Below are 15,520 nucleotides of genomic sequence, written 5' to 3' on the forward strand. Positions count from 1 at the left end.
CACATATAAATACCCCCTTATTTCATCATTTTGTTCTTCAAGATTTCTCAACCGATTAATCTCTATATACACTCCTTTACTCATTCTCAAAATATAGTTTTAGTTCTTAGTAGTGTAGAAATATTATTCTGGTGATTCATATACTATAGATAGTACACAAAACGCTCTGACGAGGAGAAAATACTAGGATTTAAGAGTGTTTATTAAGTTTTTCGATTTTGAGTAACGCTTTGAATTCGTTGTATGTAAGGCTTCAATGAGAGTATTTCTTCAACTCTCATTCCTAATGTATTTTGATTATATGATAAATTATGTTTATTTTCTTTAAGGTTTACTCTAAGTTATGTGGGTGTTTATCCATGAGTTCTTCCACCCATGTAGTCCAAAACTCTTTCAACTAAATCTCTTGATTTCAAGTAATATTTTCTTATGGGTAATTCTTATTTTTACGTAATAGCATTAATCATGGTTAAACTAATAATTATTAGTCTATTTAGATGCAACATGATTTCATATGTATGCATTGATGGTTTGCAAGTAATTTCTTTATTTATCTCTTTAAAGGTTCTTGAAAATCATGGTGGGTTATTTAAAGCATGATTTTTAATTAATGGATTTCAAAGTATTTATGCATATTTATTTACATACATGTTTGCATGTTGAAATGATTTGAACCCACCTAGTTTTACTATGTTTTCAATGAAGTTTGACTTGAAAGCTTTGACTCTAAATGAATATTTATGAAAATAATATCTATGATCAAAAGGGGGTCTTATTAAATGAAAGAATGATGAAATTATATGAATGATGGATTCTTTATGCAATAAAGATAATTCTTGCAAAATTAAATTACTAAAGATTTTAATGAGTTATTCTACCGAATATGATGTTTTGAATTCTCAAGCTATATGCTATGACTATTTTGAAGTATTAAACTATTACGTGAGATTGACTTAGCACCGAATGGGTCCTTGAGGTGGGATTCACTAATGGAATCCTAGTAGAACCTTTCTTCTCATTAACTATGTGCCAACATAGGAGCCCTTGTAGGATTAGGCTAATGGATCCACAAATAGCCCCTAAAGTTAAAGTTAATGAAATGATTAAAGTTCACGTAATTCTACCGGGCAAGTAATCTTCTCGGCCAACGTAGGGGGTTATGTTGGATTTCATGTAATTGCTCGCATGGTCTTAAATGTCGGTTATGGTCATTTTTCAATAAAATGAATATTTTAAAAGATATAAATATGATTGATTATGCATGCATTGCATTATGATTCATATTAAATAAATGTTTTAATGTTTCCTCAATATTCATTCATGCTTACATACTTAGTACATTCAAAATACTAATGCATACTCTTTTTCCTACCTGATATCAACATATATGGACCGGTGCTCCTTCTCGTTCTCCTCCACATAGTTGAGATTTCATTTGAATACTACTTTTGGTGAGTTCCCATATTTTGGGAACAATACTATTTTATCTTTCTAGCTTATAATATGTTGAGATCTTTAGACACTTACTATGGAATTTCTTTCTATTATGATTGAGGGTGAGCTAGGGACTTGTTAAATCTAAAAGTTAGACATATTCTTGGACATATGTAAGTTGAAGATTTACTATTATAATTTCTGATTGTTTATATATTATCATTACCTATGAAAAGTTAAAAGAATGCTAAGATGCTTATTTAAGGTATTTTTGGGTTCCTCATTTTTCCATGTCACGTCTAGGCCCTAAGCTTGAATTTTGACAAAATTAGTATTGTATCCTGTGGTTTTAAATGGTCCTCGAAGTCTAACATACTACATCAAATAGGATCTTGTTCAACATGGTGAAGTGTGTCATAACTATGAATAGGAGACTATGGGATGTTTAGGAAAGATTTCACTTCTTTCAAAATCATATCGTGCCTTAGAGTGTCCTAAGTTTTCCTTTAACTATCGACACATTTTTTTTTATCTAGATAATGACTCGTAGAAGAGAACCTCTAAGAGCAAGGGTTGACAATAAGGAACAAGCTCCTTCTATTCCCAATGCCTCACATCATGAGAAAGGGATAACCCATGCCGACTTTTACAATATCATTATGTTGTTGACTAAAGTTTTAGCGAACCAAGGGCATCAAGGTATTCCTCATCCCTAAATGAAAAATTCGGCCTCTAGGATTCAGGATTTCCAAAGGATGAATCTGCCTGAGTTTAATGGTTCTAATCTAGATGAGGACCGTATGGATTTCATTAATGAGGTATACCAAATTGTGGATATCGGTGTGCTACCGAATGAGAAGTCCGAGTAGTAGCCTATCAACTCAAAGGTATGGCTTGAGTGTAGTACAAATAATGGGTTGTTAAGAGGGATGAAGAAATGTGGCCGATAGGATGGGAAGTGTTCAAATGTGCCTTCCTAGACCGCTTCTTCCCATTGGAGCTATGGGAGGCTAAAATCTAAGAGTTCATGAACCTCCGTTAAGGGAGTATGAGCGCAGGGAGTATGCTTTCAAATTCACTAAGTTGTCAAAGTCTGCTCCCTTCATTGTCTCCGATCCAAGAGCTAAGATGTAACACCCCAATTTTCTTTTTATGTTTTCTTCTAAAAGATTTCCATGTGATCCATGTTACCTATGAAGTTCTATGGGAGTATCGATGGTTGGAAATAGGTCTAGAGGGATTTGAAAGGAGTTGGACGCCAAATAATAGGTCGTGGTAATCAATCTACCTGCGTACGCTACCGACTTGGATGTCTTACATAAAAAAGGTACTTGAGTACTGTCGAGCTTAAGTAACAAGGATTTCATAGGTTCTTAAAGTGAGATGAGATTTCAAACCCACGAAAGAGGAATAAAGAAATGATGCACCTACTTGGAATAAGTAGGTGATGCACCTACTTAGAATGAGTAGGTGATGCTCCTACTTGGACCAAGTAGGTGAAGCACCTACTTGGACTAAGTAAGTGAAGCACCTAATTGGGTGGACCCCACCCCACCAAGTATCAGCCATGGGGTAGATGCATGGAATGAGGTGGCGGCCTAAGAGCCAAACATGTGTCACCATTAGCGGGTGACACGTGTCACTCTCAAGGGAAAAGTATGTAAGGCAACTAGTGACTAAGGGTTCTCATTTGTTCATCTTTTACACATAGAAACTTAGAGAAAATTTGAGAGAAATCAACAATAAGAGGATATTAACATGCACACCACATATTTTAGCCAACTTGAGAGACCCACTTGTTAAGGTAAGATTGAGGATCTTTTTCTTGTTAGAAATCCATTTTTGGATGGGACTACCGTTAGTAATATTACTATAACTCATTGTGTGAAGATTTATTTAGAGTGATTCAAGATGTTTTGGAAAGTTATTTCACAGGGTTACAATTTCATTTAGGCTCTAAAACCTAGTTAGTCTTTTATCTACTCGAAAAAGAGTGATGAAGTATAGGGGAGGTGTTGCCCAGATTTTGTTTTGGAAATCCAACATGGATTGCTGTTGGTATTTTGGTTATATTTTTTTGTACAAAATTTTTGTAGGGGTGATTTGAAATTGTATGCGACCTTAAGACACATGTCTATAACTTTTATTGAGGCTACAAAGCCTATTTCCCCAATTTAGCCCTTCAAAACTAAGCAACAATACAAGACAGTAGGGCATCCAGAATTTCCTATTTTGATAGTTTGGGCTGATTTTCATTAATTTCATATTTAGTTTCGATATGATGAGATGGTTAGATGCAAGTAGGTATTTTATTGTATATTTATGGTGTATATTCTCTTACACAAGATAAGGGGAATTGTTTGACGAAATGGACTTTGGTTGGTCTATAGTGCAGATGAATTGAACTCCTCGAGTTGTGGTAGAACTTGTTATGTGCTAAACTCCAAGGTTTGTATATAAACTTGAACTTGGAATATTTTATTTTTCTAAAATTTAAATTATTTTGATGGGTTATTTCCTTACTCCTTGTCTTGTATTATGGTGTGACTATTATCTCAAGTATTGCAAAACTTTCGCTAAATTGCCCACTTGTACGAATTGCTTGGTCATTTTGCATTCTTGTTGGGACTTTGTCCTTCTTATTATAATGACTTGTCATAGATATTCACATGCCTATCAATTCAGATCTTTCCCAACTTGACTTTGGATTTATATTTCGTCTTGATGATGAATTTTTATCCATTTTTGAGTACGAGTAGAAAGCTACTTTCAACATGGTTATTAATTCTCTTGATATTGGGTGACAACCCTTCTTTATATGGGCGTCAGTCCTTTTTGATTTTGGGTCTTTGGTCCATCTTGATATTGATTTTTCTTAGTGTGAAGGCATGACATACCTATTGGGCAAAATTGATTATTTGACAACTCTTTCGAATTGAATTATAAGTTTCTTGATACATGAGCCTTCGAATATTGATATTGATTTTGAAAATCTTCAAGGTTTGTATTCGATAATTTGATATACTTGTTCAATTGGGCTTACTTTTACATTATTGAACTACCGGCGACGAACAAGGGAATTGAAGAAGTTAATGGATCCAAGCCCAAAGTTCATACACCACTACGCTTTATTCTTAGCGATAGTTGTTTTCTATCGTAGGTAATGTGCTGGACGAGATGTGAAGATGCCCATTTGGAATAGAATTTTGTATCCCTTGCAAAAATCACATCTGCATATGCATCTAGTTTTGTAAATATTTTGGGAACTTGTACATGATACATGTGGCACTTATGTATCAAATTTTGAAGGCTTGTGAAAACAAAACTAGATTCTTGTAACTTGAATCGGGTGACTAGTTTTCCTATTTTTGGAGCGTGCTTTTAACTCACGTCATGCCATGTGCTGAGTTTATACTTTGACTTGTTATTATGCACAAAGAAAGAAAATAGTTTGCATTTTATGTATTTTATGGACCTGCAATGGTGTTGATTTGGAAATAGAATTTCAAAATAAGTTTTCTAAATGTGTTGACTATTTGAGATTATAAAAAAAAACTATTTTTTGCTTTGCAAGTAGCATCCTCCCAAGGGGGATGCTACAAGGGTTGGTATCAGAGCCTAGGTTTATGATTCTAGGACTTTTGTTTTGACTTATTGGTATACTTTTTGTTTTCATTACATGTTATTTTTGTATATAGTGCATATACATCATGTACATGTCTCTAATGCAATGTGATCTTCCCTTATAAGGAATCAAGTCATGGCATCTTCTACTTCTAATAGACTTATGAAAGATGCCCGTGAGAGTTTAAATACCTCTAATGCCCAACTTCACCTACAAGAAGGGGTTGGAGAATATTTTTCTGATTCTAATCCTCCTAGTACAAGTGGATCAGAAGCGGGAAGTAATCAGGGTACACGAGTTGGGCCACACCTTCAAATGAGTCATAGTGCCCCCGCTGTTGATCCTCATTTTCAACAAATGGCCAATTTCTTTCATCATATGGCTAGAAGAGTGCCTAATCCTGACGAAATAAACTTTGAGAAAATGAAAAAAATGGGTGCAGTTGAGTTTGAAAGCATTGTTGACCCTATAGATGTTGAGTAGTGGTTGGAACAGATTAAAAGAGTGTTCGAGTAGTTAGAGTGTTCAGACGCTGCCAAATTTAAGTATGTTGTCTCACTATTACAAAAAGATGCCTATGATTAGTGGGTAAGTGTACCGAACGCCAGGGCAAAACCTTCTATTCTTACTTGGAATAATTTTGTGAAAGAATTTCATAAGAAGTATATCCCACCTGCTTATCATGATGCAAAGAAAAAAAAGTTTTTAAATTTAGAGAAAGGGAGTATGTCTATCGCTGAATATCAGCAGAAGTTTCTCAGGCTGTCCCGCTATGCTGGAGGTATTATTAATAAAGAAAAAGATAAGTGCAGGCGATTCGAAGATAGTTTGAATGATTCTATCAGAAAATCTGTAGCGGTCCTACAACATGAAAACTTTTGTAAATTAGTTTCAGCTGCTCTTACTTGGAAAAGGATCGACAAAGAACAAGCTGGTAAAAATGAACACAAGTTTAGGAAAGCTTATGCAAATTTAGGAGGTCCATCAAAAAGAAGGAGGTTTGACAGTTCGACAGCTAATACCTTTCACAAGTTAGCCAACATAAGCAGAATAGATTAAGTTTCTCTACTGCCAGCACTCCTAGCTATGGCAAAGGTAAGACTCGTATACCCACTTGTGCACAATATGGAAAGAATCATTTTGTTATTGTTGAAGAGCTTCTGGCGCTTGTTTTAATTGTGGGAGCTTCAATCATAAAGTGAGGGATTGTCCTAATCCTAACCCTATTTCTTCTCCGTGTACGAAAAGCTCAGTTCAAAAACTTGTTACCACTCCCTCTTAAGGGAATAGAGGTGCAAGATCTAGAAATACACAAGCAACAGGTGCAGGTGCAGCCAATAAAGCTAGTGGGATAAGAGCTACAACATGAGCTTATGCGATGAGACAGAGGGATGACCAAGATAGAGCAGATGTGGTTGTTGCTAAATTTCACTTATTCAAGTTATTTGTTGTTATATTATTTGATCTTGGTTCTACACATTCGTATGTTTTCTCATCATTGGCTTTTCCTAAAAATATAAAATCTGCGAGACTTGATTGTGGGGTGCTTGTCCAAAGTACTTTGGGTCAATAATTTGCAATCAAATCTATCGAGGTTGTCCCTTGGTGATTCAAAATCTAGTCTTCCCTACAAATTTAATTGAAATTCCTTTCCAAGACTATGATGTCATTATCAGTATAGATTAGCTTTCTAGATACCATGCGGTAGTTTATTGTAGGTCAAAGCATGTGACCTTTAAAGCTCTTTCACCTACACACATCATTGTTCAAGGTGAAAGATCATTGACATCTAATATCATCTTCGCAGTTGTAGCAAGGAAGATGGTTAGACAAGGTTGTGAAGCTTATCTTGCTCATATATTTTATATATTCCTGGAAATTCCAAGCCTTGAGGATATATCTATGGTATGTGAATTTCCTGATGTCTTCCCTGAAAATCTTTCCAGATTGCCCCCAGAAAGGGAGGTTGAATTTCTTATAGAGGTTGTTCCTGGAACTTCTCCTATCTCTATGACGCCTTATTGAATGGCTCCAGCAGAACTGAAAGAGTTAAAAAATCAATTGCAAGAACTCCTTGAGAAAGGTTTTATTCGCCCGAGTGTTTCCCCCTAAGGAGCTCCTATGCTATTTGTGAAAAATAAAAATGGGACTTTTAGGCTTTGTGTTGATTACTGGAAACTAAACAAGGTAACAATTAAGAATAAATACTCACTGCCTAGGATTGATAATTTATTTGACCAGTTAAAAGGTGCTAGTTTGTTCTCAAAAATTAACTTAAGGTTTGGGTATTAACAACTGTGGGTAAGGGAACATGATGTCCCTAAAACATCCTTTAGGACACGGTATGACCATTATGAAATTTTGGTGATGCCATTTGGGTTGACGAATGCTCCCGCAGCATTTATGGATTTGATGAATCGCGTGTTTAAGCCTTATCTGGATCAATTTGTAATGATTTTTATAGATGATATTTTAATATACTCCAAGAATAGTGAAGATCATGGAAAACATCTTCGAATTATTTTACAAATTCTGCAATAGAAGAAGCTTTATGCCAAGCTTTCTAAATGTGAATTTTGGCTCGATGAAGTGGCATTTCTGGGACATATTGTGTCAGCGGCAGGTGTGAAAGTGAATCCTATAAAATTCAAGCTATTGTCGAATGGAAACCACCTAAAAGTCCAACTGAAGTAAGGAGTTTCTTGGGTTTAGTGGGATACTATAGAAGGTTTTTCAAAGGCTTCTCCATTATAGCCTCCCCTTTGACTAAACTCTTGGGTTTTGTCATCTCTATTCCAATTGCATGAATTTTTATTTAAAGCATGATCATGCGACTATTTTGATATAAATTGATGGTTATTGAATTAAATTGAAGATTATTTTCATAAATTCTTCTATTTTGATTTTTAGGGTTTATTATGTAAAATATAGGTATTTTCAATTATACTTCCTAATGATATTATCTATATGAATTATGTATGGGCTAAAAGAAAGTTTATGATCATGCATGTTTTCAAACCAATTACATGATTTTCAAGTCAATTGATCATGCATTTATGTCATACCCTAATTTCAAGTACAAGCTATGGTTATGAATTTTCAAAGTATGAATTATAACTATGTATTTCCATTATGATCATGAATTATAAGTATGTTTCAAATTATAGTTTTTCATGCAAGTTATGAAGTAAGGCGACCTAAGGCCTAACAATATGAATTATGCAAATATGATTGTAATGATGAAAGGGCAATTCTTACATTACAAGTATGTTAGAAAAATGAGCTACTCTATTATTTTAAACCTATGATCATGACTATGATAAATGAAATTGTGATATTATGTATGTATTCCATGGGATTTGAATTAGCACCGAATGTGGACATGAGGTTGGACTCGACGCAAGGGGTCCTTATATAAAGTCTCTTGTCTCATAACTACATGCCACTGTAGGATTGCCTTTATGTCCTAGCTAGTGGATCCACAAATAGCACATGTTCATGATTAGCAGTCTACATTGGTAAAGTAGCCTCCTCTTTCACGATGTGGGTATCATCGGATTCTATGTTATAGCTCGCATGGTCTTATTTTCGATTATGGTTCCTATCCCACATATGTATGATTTCTTAAGGATGTTATGACTTCAATTTATGTTTTTAAATGCTTTGGTCAATATGATTTTCTCATGACTTTACGTATTCCATCTTATCACATGTTTTACTAGATCTTTGCATTCCATAGTTTATGTTGCATGTCACTCCCTTATACTTAGTACATTCCAACGTACTAATGCATACTTTTTGCCTACATTGTCTCATAATGTAGGGGTTGAGGTTGAAGATCCTAATCATCCATATAACTAGTAGGCGTTCCTATCCCAAGGTGTTGTGGTGATTCCTCATTGACTGGGGACTAGTTTCAAGTTACTTACTATTTTTTTGTCAAAAGACTTTTGATTATGTTGTGTATTGAGGGTGAGCTAAGTACATGTCTTAGCCCCCGCCCATACTCATGTTTAGAGGTATCTCGTTGGACATATGTTTGAGTCTATATTGTCATAAGATATTCTCATATTTCTATTCATGTTTTATACACTCTTATGATGTTTCCACTTTTATATTTCAATTTATGTATGCTTATAATAAGTATAAGAAGCTTGGTTGGAACCCTTTGGGGTTTTGATCGCCGTATTACGACTAGGTCCTAGGTTGGATCGTGACAAACTTGGTATTAGAGTAAAAGGTTTTCCAAGTGTTCTAGGATGTCCAACATGATGCATCAAGTAGAGTCTTATTCATGGGTGTGAAGCACGCCACACTTATGAGTAGGAGGCTATGAGGAGTTTTAGGAATTCTCACCTCTTTCATGATCCATGTCGTGCTATAGAGTTTACTTTAAGACTTTTTTTCCCTAATAGTCTTTCTTTGTGATTTTCAGAAAAATAGCTCCAAGAAGACCACCATTTCCAAGTGGATGTTAATGAAACCCAAGCTCCCCCGACTCCTCAAGAGATAATGGTCCTCTACCGGACCAAGTGACTATGTGGAGTTCCACATCCTATTACTATGCTAGCCAGAGTAGTGACCAACCAAGGTGTCGTGACTCCTCCTAATGTTCCTACTCTAGCCTCAAGAGTAAGGGACTTTGCATGAATAAATCCTCCAGAATTTCATGGCTCAAAGGTTGATGAGAATCCTCAAGAGTTCATTGATAAGGTCCACAAGATAGTGAGTATTATGGGGGTGACTTTGGAAGAAAAATCAAAGTTGGTGGCTTACCAACTCAAAGGTGTTTCTCAACTATGGTACACTCAATGGAAGTCGGAGAGGGTGGATGAAGGTCCTGTCGAATGGGAAGCTTTCAAACTTGCCTTTCTTGATCACTTTTTCCCTCTTGAGTTAAGGGAGGCTAAAGTGTTGGAGTTCATAAATATTCAACAAGGCAATATGGGGATGAGGGACTATGCCCTCAAGTTTACTAAGCTATCCAAGTATGCTCCTTCAATGATTGCTGATCCACGTGCCCAAATGAGTAAATTCATATCAGGGGTGTCCGACTTGGTTGCTAAGGAATGTCACACCGCTATGCTTGTTAAGGAGATGGATATATCTCATCTTATGACTTTTGCCGAACAAATTGAAGGAGAAAAGCTTAAAGAAATAAGGATGAGGGATTCTAAGAGGGCCCGGTATGAAGGTGGGTTATCTAATGCTAGGAACGTTGGTGACAGTGGATGCTCTAATCAAGGCCAAAGCTTGAGGTAGAATTTTTCTAAGGATAGGGTGTCATACCCTAAAGCTCAAGGTGAAGGAGGTGTAAATTCTAGTAACCCTTCTCCTCCAAAATGTGCAAAGTTTGGAAGGAATCATGGAGGAAAGTGCTTGATCTGAACGGGTGCTTTCTATGGATGTGGAAAGATGTGCCATAAGCGATACTAGTTCCCTCTTATAGACAACAAGGGTGGAGATGGTCTTCCTATAGGAGGCCAAGTTCAACAAGGCGACCAAGCTCAACCTAAGGGTGGCAAACGCAACAACCGCTTCTATGACCTTCATGCTAGGCAAGAGGTTGATGAGTCCCCTGATGTGGTCACGGGTATGTTATGAGTTTTTAACTTTGATGTATATATATTGCTTGATCTGGGTGCCAATTTGTGTTTTGTTACTCCTTACATTGCTATAAGGTTTGATGTGTGCCCAAAAGTGTTAATAGAACGTTTCTCGATTTATACCCTCGTGGGTGGCTCGGTGTTAGCCAAGAGAGCTTATAGAAATTATATCCTATGGCTCTTGCACAAAGTTATTCCATGTGACCTTGTTGAACTTGATATAACTGATTTTGACATCATTCTTTGTATGGATTGGTTATATGTTGCTTACGCATCTATATGTTGTAGAAATCATGTTGTTAAGTTTCACTTCCCTATGAGCCTACTCTTGAATGAAAGGGAAATGATTCAGTGGTTAAAGGTCGATTCATCTCATATATTAAGGACAGAAAATGCTTTCCAAAGGGTGCATTTATCATATTGTGCAAGTTAGGGACATTGATTCCAAAACTCCTACTCTTGAGTCGGTCCATATAGTTAATGAGTTTTTCGACGTGTTTCCTGATGATTTGCCCGACATCCCTCCCAAAAGAGAGATTGACTTTGGCATAGATCTCCTTCCTCATACCCAACCTATCTCTACTCCCTCTTACTGTATGGCTCCGACAGAACATAAGGAATTGAAAGAACAATTGAAGGATATATTGAACAAAGGTTTTATAATACCAAGTGAGGATCGGGCCGTACGTTCCTCGGCACTAATGTGTTATATGTATAGGGATTGGGCCATACGTTCCTCAGCACTAATGTGTTACATGTCTAAGGATCGGGTCTATCATGACCCAACTCCGTAGGCCGTGATTGGTGCCCTATTTGGTCACCTATACGTACCCTTAGCCCCACTGAGTATGTTAGTAGAACAAACATATTAGGAAATCAAAATAGATCTCTAGAGAGCGCACGAAAATAGATGTAGCACACGAAGGCCGTTAAGTCCATCACTGAACACAGGCCCAAAACACATATACAAAACCCACAACACAAGTCTACAGACCTCTACAGAACGATAGCATAATCATATGACGGGATAGGGCCCCCGCCGTACCCTTAACCAATATGTACAAATGTACAACAAAAAAGTTAGTACCAAAATAGGGCTCCGGATAAAGGAGCACTACCAACCAATAGGATAGATGTCCTAGGCGAGCGGATCGGCAAATTGGGCGTCTGTACCTGTGGGCATGTAACGTAGCCCCCTCCCCCCGAAGAAAGGGGGTCAGTACAATATATGTACTGAGTATATAAAGTATGGATTGCAATAAATAAAGCCATTACCAGAACAGAAGGTGCACAAATGAGCAAAATATCCAGAATATCAAAATATTTTTCATAACCACAGATAATGTATGCGGAAAAACATATGCCATATCCGGCCCCATTATGAGACTCGGTGAACAAATACAAAATGTGGTCGCCGCCCCATCACTGGCGCCATAGCACATCATAACTCCAGAGTAGGGAATATCTCCATAACAGATCATATCATATCAGATGGTCATATCAGACATATCATATCATAAGTGTACATGGCACATCATAACTCCACAAATCAAACCCATGTATAGGTCGTACCTGCCCTCTCACGTCAGGGCACGGCGAACAATGCAGAAAAGTATGTACGATAACAAAACCTAGCTCGGGCTCGATGAAAGAAGCATTGAGGCATCCACGAGTGGAGTAGTGAGAAACCAAATGCAATTTAAATCATATTTGAGACTCGATGGAATAATCAAAATAAACTATCACTCAAAATCCAGACAAGGGTCATATCAAGTACCTTTTGAAAGTTACTATGGGTTACATCAAAATAGAACTTTTGGGAATCATATACACATATCAAAGCATAACAAAATATCTTTTGGAAGTCGAGAAGTTGGCCATTCTAGCGGCTTTACGAATAGGAACTTCTTTAAAATCATATGAAGGTTATATACTTGTTTCTTAAAATCCATGCCGAAAAAGAATATTAGCTTTATATACTTATGTCAAAGAAATGCTAAAAGAAAGTATAAGCCTTACATACGTATGCTAAAACATGCCAAAAGAAAGAAACGTTAGCTTTACATACCTGTTACGGATTACTTTTTATCCCGTTTGTCTCGTCGTCCTTTAAACCTAAGTAACATAAAAGCAATACGAGTATTAACAACCCTTAGCTTTCCAGCACCTTAGTCTACACACGAGTATTTGTAGAACTCATCCCCCCCCCCCCACGCTCGTCTTCTTGACTAGTTCCCTAACTAGTTAAAGAGTTAACAAAATCGGGCAGCATTTCTCCTATAATGTGCCCTATCCGAATTTCCAATTATACTCCTAATAGATACAGCCAACCAACAACAATAACCTGCAGAATATATATACAATTCACATCAATCTTATACCACATAAACTCCAAATGACTCACTCGAAACCACGATACCAAAATAAGGTTTCTAGTTTCCATTTTGCAAAACCTTTAACCGTACGAAGTGGGGGTGTCATGTGGATACAACCAAAAGCTCCCCCACCTATTTTAGGATACCTTTAGTCCCTGCAACACACACCAAACACCTGCAGCCACACACCGCAAGCACAACACCTTGCTTCGACTACAATTTAACTATAGCGACTCCAATTTGGTTTGTTTCGAACGTCGACCATATTTATAAAATTTTCATATTTCCAGCCACTTACACAACATATAATACACTTCATAACAACACCATAAACTCCAAATTGAAAAGGAAACCCTTACCTTAACCTAAACTCGTCAAACTCGCCAAACTATCAAAACGTGAATTCCGGACAGCCTACTGTCTTGTATTGTCGCTTAGTTTCGAAGGGGTAATTTAGGGAAACAAGATTTGTGGCGTCAAGGAAAGTAATAGACATGTTTCTTAAGGTCGCATATAATTTTGAAGAACCCCTACATCAATTATGTACAAAAATATATGCCCGAAATACTAAAAGCAATCCGTGTAGGATTTCCAAAACGAAATCTGGACAGCACCTCCCCCATAATTCATCCCCCTTTTTCGAGAAGGTAAAAGAAAAAATGGATTTTTGAGGCTAAATTAAAGTTATAGCCCTATGAAATATATTTCCAAAAAATCTTGAATCACTCAAAACAAAGCTTTACACAAGGAGTTATACTAGTATTACTAACATCAGTCCTATTTAAAAATGGGTTTATTGACAAAAACAAGAAGTTCCTCGAAACCCCAACTATAAATTTTATGTTGTTAAACCCCTCTATATCAACGTAGGATACCTTAAATAATTAATTCACGAATCGAAAACGGAGGCCTTACCTTATTCTTGTGGCTGTTGTGACTCTCTCTTCTCTCCCTCAAGTTTTCTCCAATTTTCCTTAAGTGTAGATGCTAAAAAATGAATTCCTTAGTCATAATTTCAGCATATATATCCAACTTTTGGTGGTGACACATGGCATCCCCTAGGGGTGACACATGGAAGCCCCCTAGGGTGCCACCTCATCCATGCATCCAACCCAAATCCTCCATGTGGTAGCATGGGACCCACCTAGGTGTGTCACCTGCTTACTTGTCACCTGCTTGCTTCGCTTTCGTAAGTTCGAAAACTAGTTTTTTTGCTCCCTTTCGTAGATTCGTCATCTCGTCTTATTTTAAGAGCCTATGTAATCTTTTCTATTTACGTTCGACGTGTACTCAAGTAGCTTAGTTATGTAAGACGTCCAAGTCGCTAGCTTACGCAAGTAAATCGAGTCCTACGACTCATTACTCGACCTCCAACTCCTTCCGGATTCTTATAAATCTATTTCCAATTTTCCCTCTTATGGGGTATCTCATTCTCCTTTCCTTAGAGTTACTTGATAATGTTATAGATTATCCGACTCATATGATGACTTCCAGGTAACTTAAGAGCCTTCCCAGAAACTTAAGAAGCTTAAGAAGCATTCCAAGGTACGAAAGTACGGGGTGTAACATCCTTCCCCCCTTTAGAACATTTGTCCTCAAATGTTAACCAAAAACTTCCTCCGAACCTTATACCGACTATATGGAGGGGTTCTCTATCCCATTGCCATAACATATACTTTCATCGAGCAATCAATATCAGAGTTATAAAGGTTAGGATTACTTATAGACATAGGAAATAGGTACGGACACTTGTGTTCCATTTTCTTTTTTGCTTCCCGGGGGATCACCCATCCTAGTATACTATCGTCCAAGCACGCTTAACTTTGGAGTTCTGATGGGATCCGGTGCGTTAGTGCGGGTATGATTGCATCCATCCCTTATGGGGTCTCATTTGAAGTATAAGCATTCCCATTTACATATGATAGCGTAAGTTGATTTTCTCCTATACTTGTACTTCTCCTCTTGTCCACTTCCCCCCTTTAGGGTGTATCCATGTCATTCTCTATATATCTTCACCTATTCACACGCGAATGATTCTATTCCAGCATATTTAACATGCTGCACCATGTCTACACCTTCTGTTAGATCATCCATACGTTAGGTTGCCCCTATAGGAAACTCTAGCACAACCATAGGGTGCTTAGTATTTTCGATAGATAGTACATAATCTAGTCCAAGTACTAGCACTCGAGTCATGCAAATTAATGTAGGAGTCTAGTCGAAACCATATTTCCTTCGTCCTAATTTTATCAATCATCAACGGAAGAATATACTATAATGTAAAGCCTGAATCTATCAGTACATATACAATTTGGGAAAAGGTCAACAATGTACCTGTGATCACATTTGGCAATGCCTCTTGATCCTGCCGGGCGGCCAAAGCATAAGTGCGGTTCGAAGGACCTCTTAAACTATCGACTCCACTACGCCCTCTACCGCAGCCTGCTGGTATAGGCGTACCCTGCCTCGAAGGGTGCATA

The 15,520-nt window shown here is 37.1% G+C and overlaps 1 pseudogene; it reads right to left on the bottom strand.

Annotated features, from left to right (window-relative positions):
- Window positions 1-14,791: 14,791 nt before the first annotated feature.
- Window positions 14,792-14,912, bottom strand: LOC129881254 (5S ribosomal RNA; annotated as a pseudogene).
- Between the last annotated feature and the right edge of the window lie 608 nt (window positions 14,913-15,520).

Source organism: Solanum dulcamara, chromosome 2 (genome assembly GCF_947179165.1).
Source record: "Solanum dulcamara chromosome 2, daSolDulc1.2, whole genome shotgun sequence".
Taxonomy (NCBI): Eukaryota; Viridiplantae; Streptophyta; class Magnoliopsida; order Solanales; family Solanaceae; genus Solanum; species Solanum dulcamara.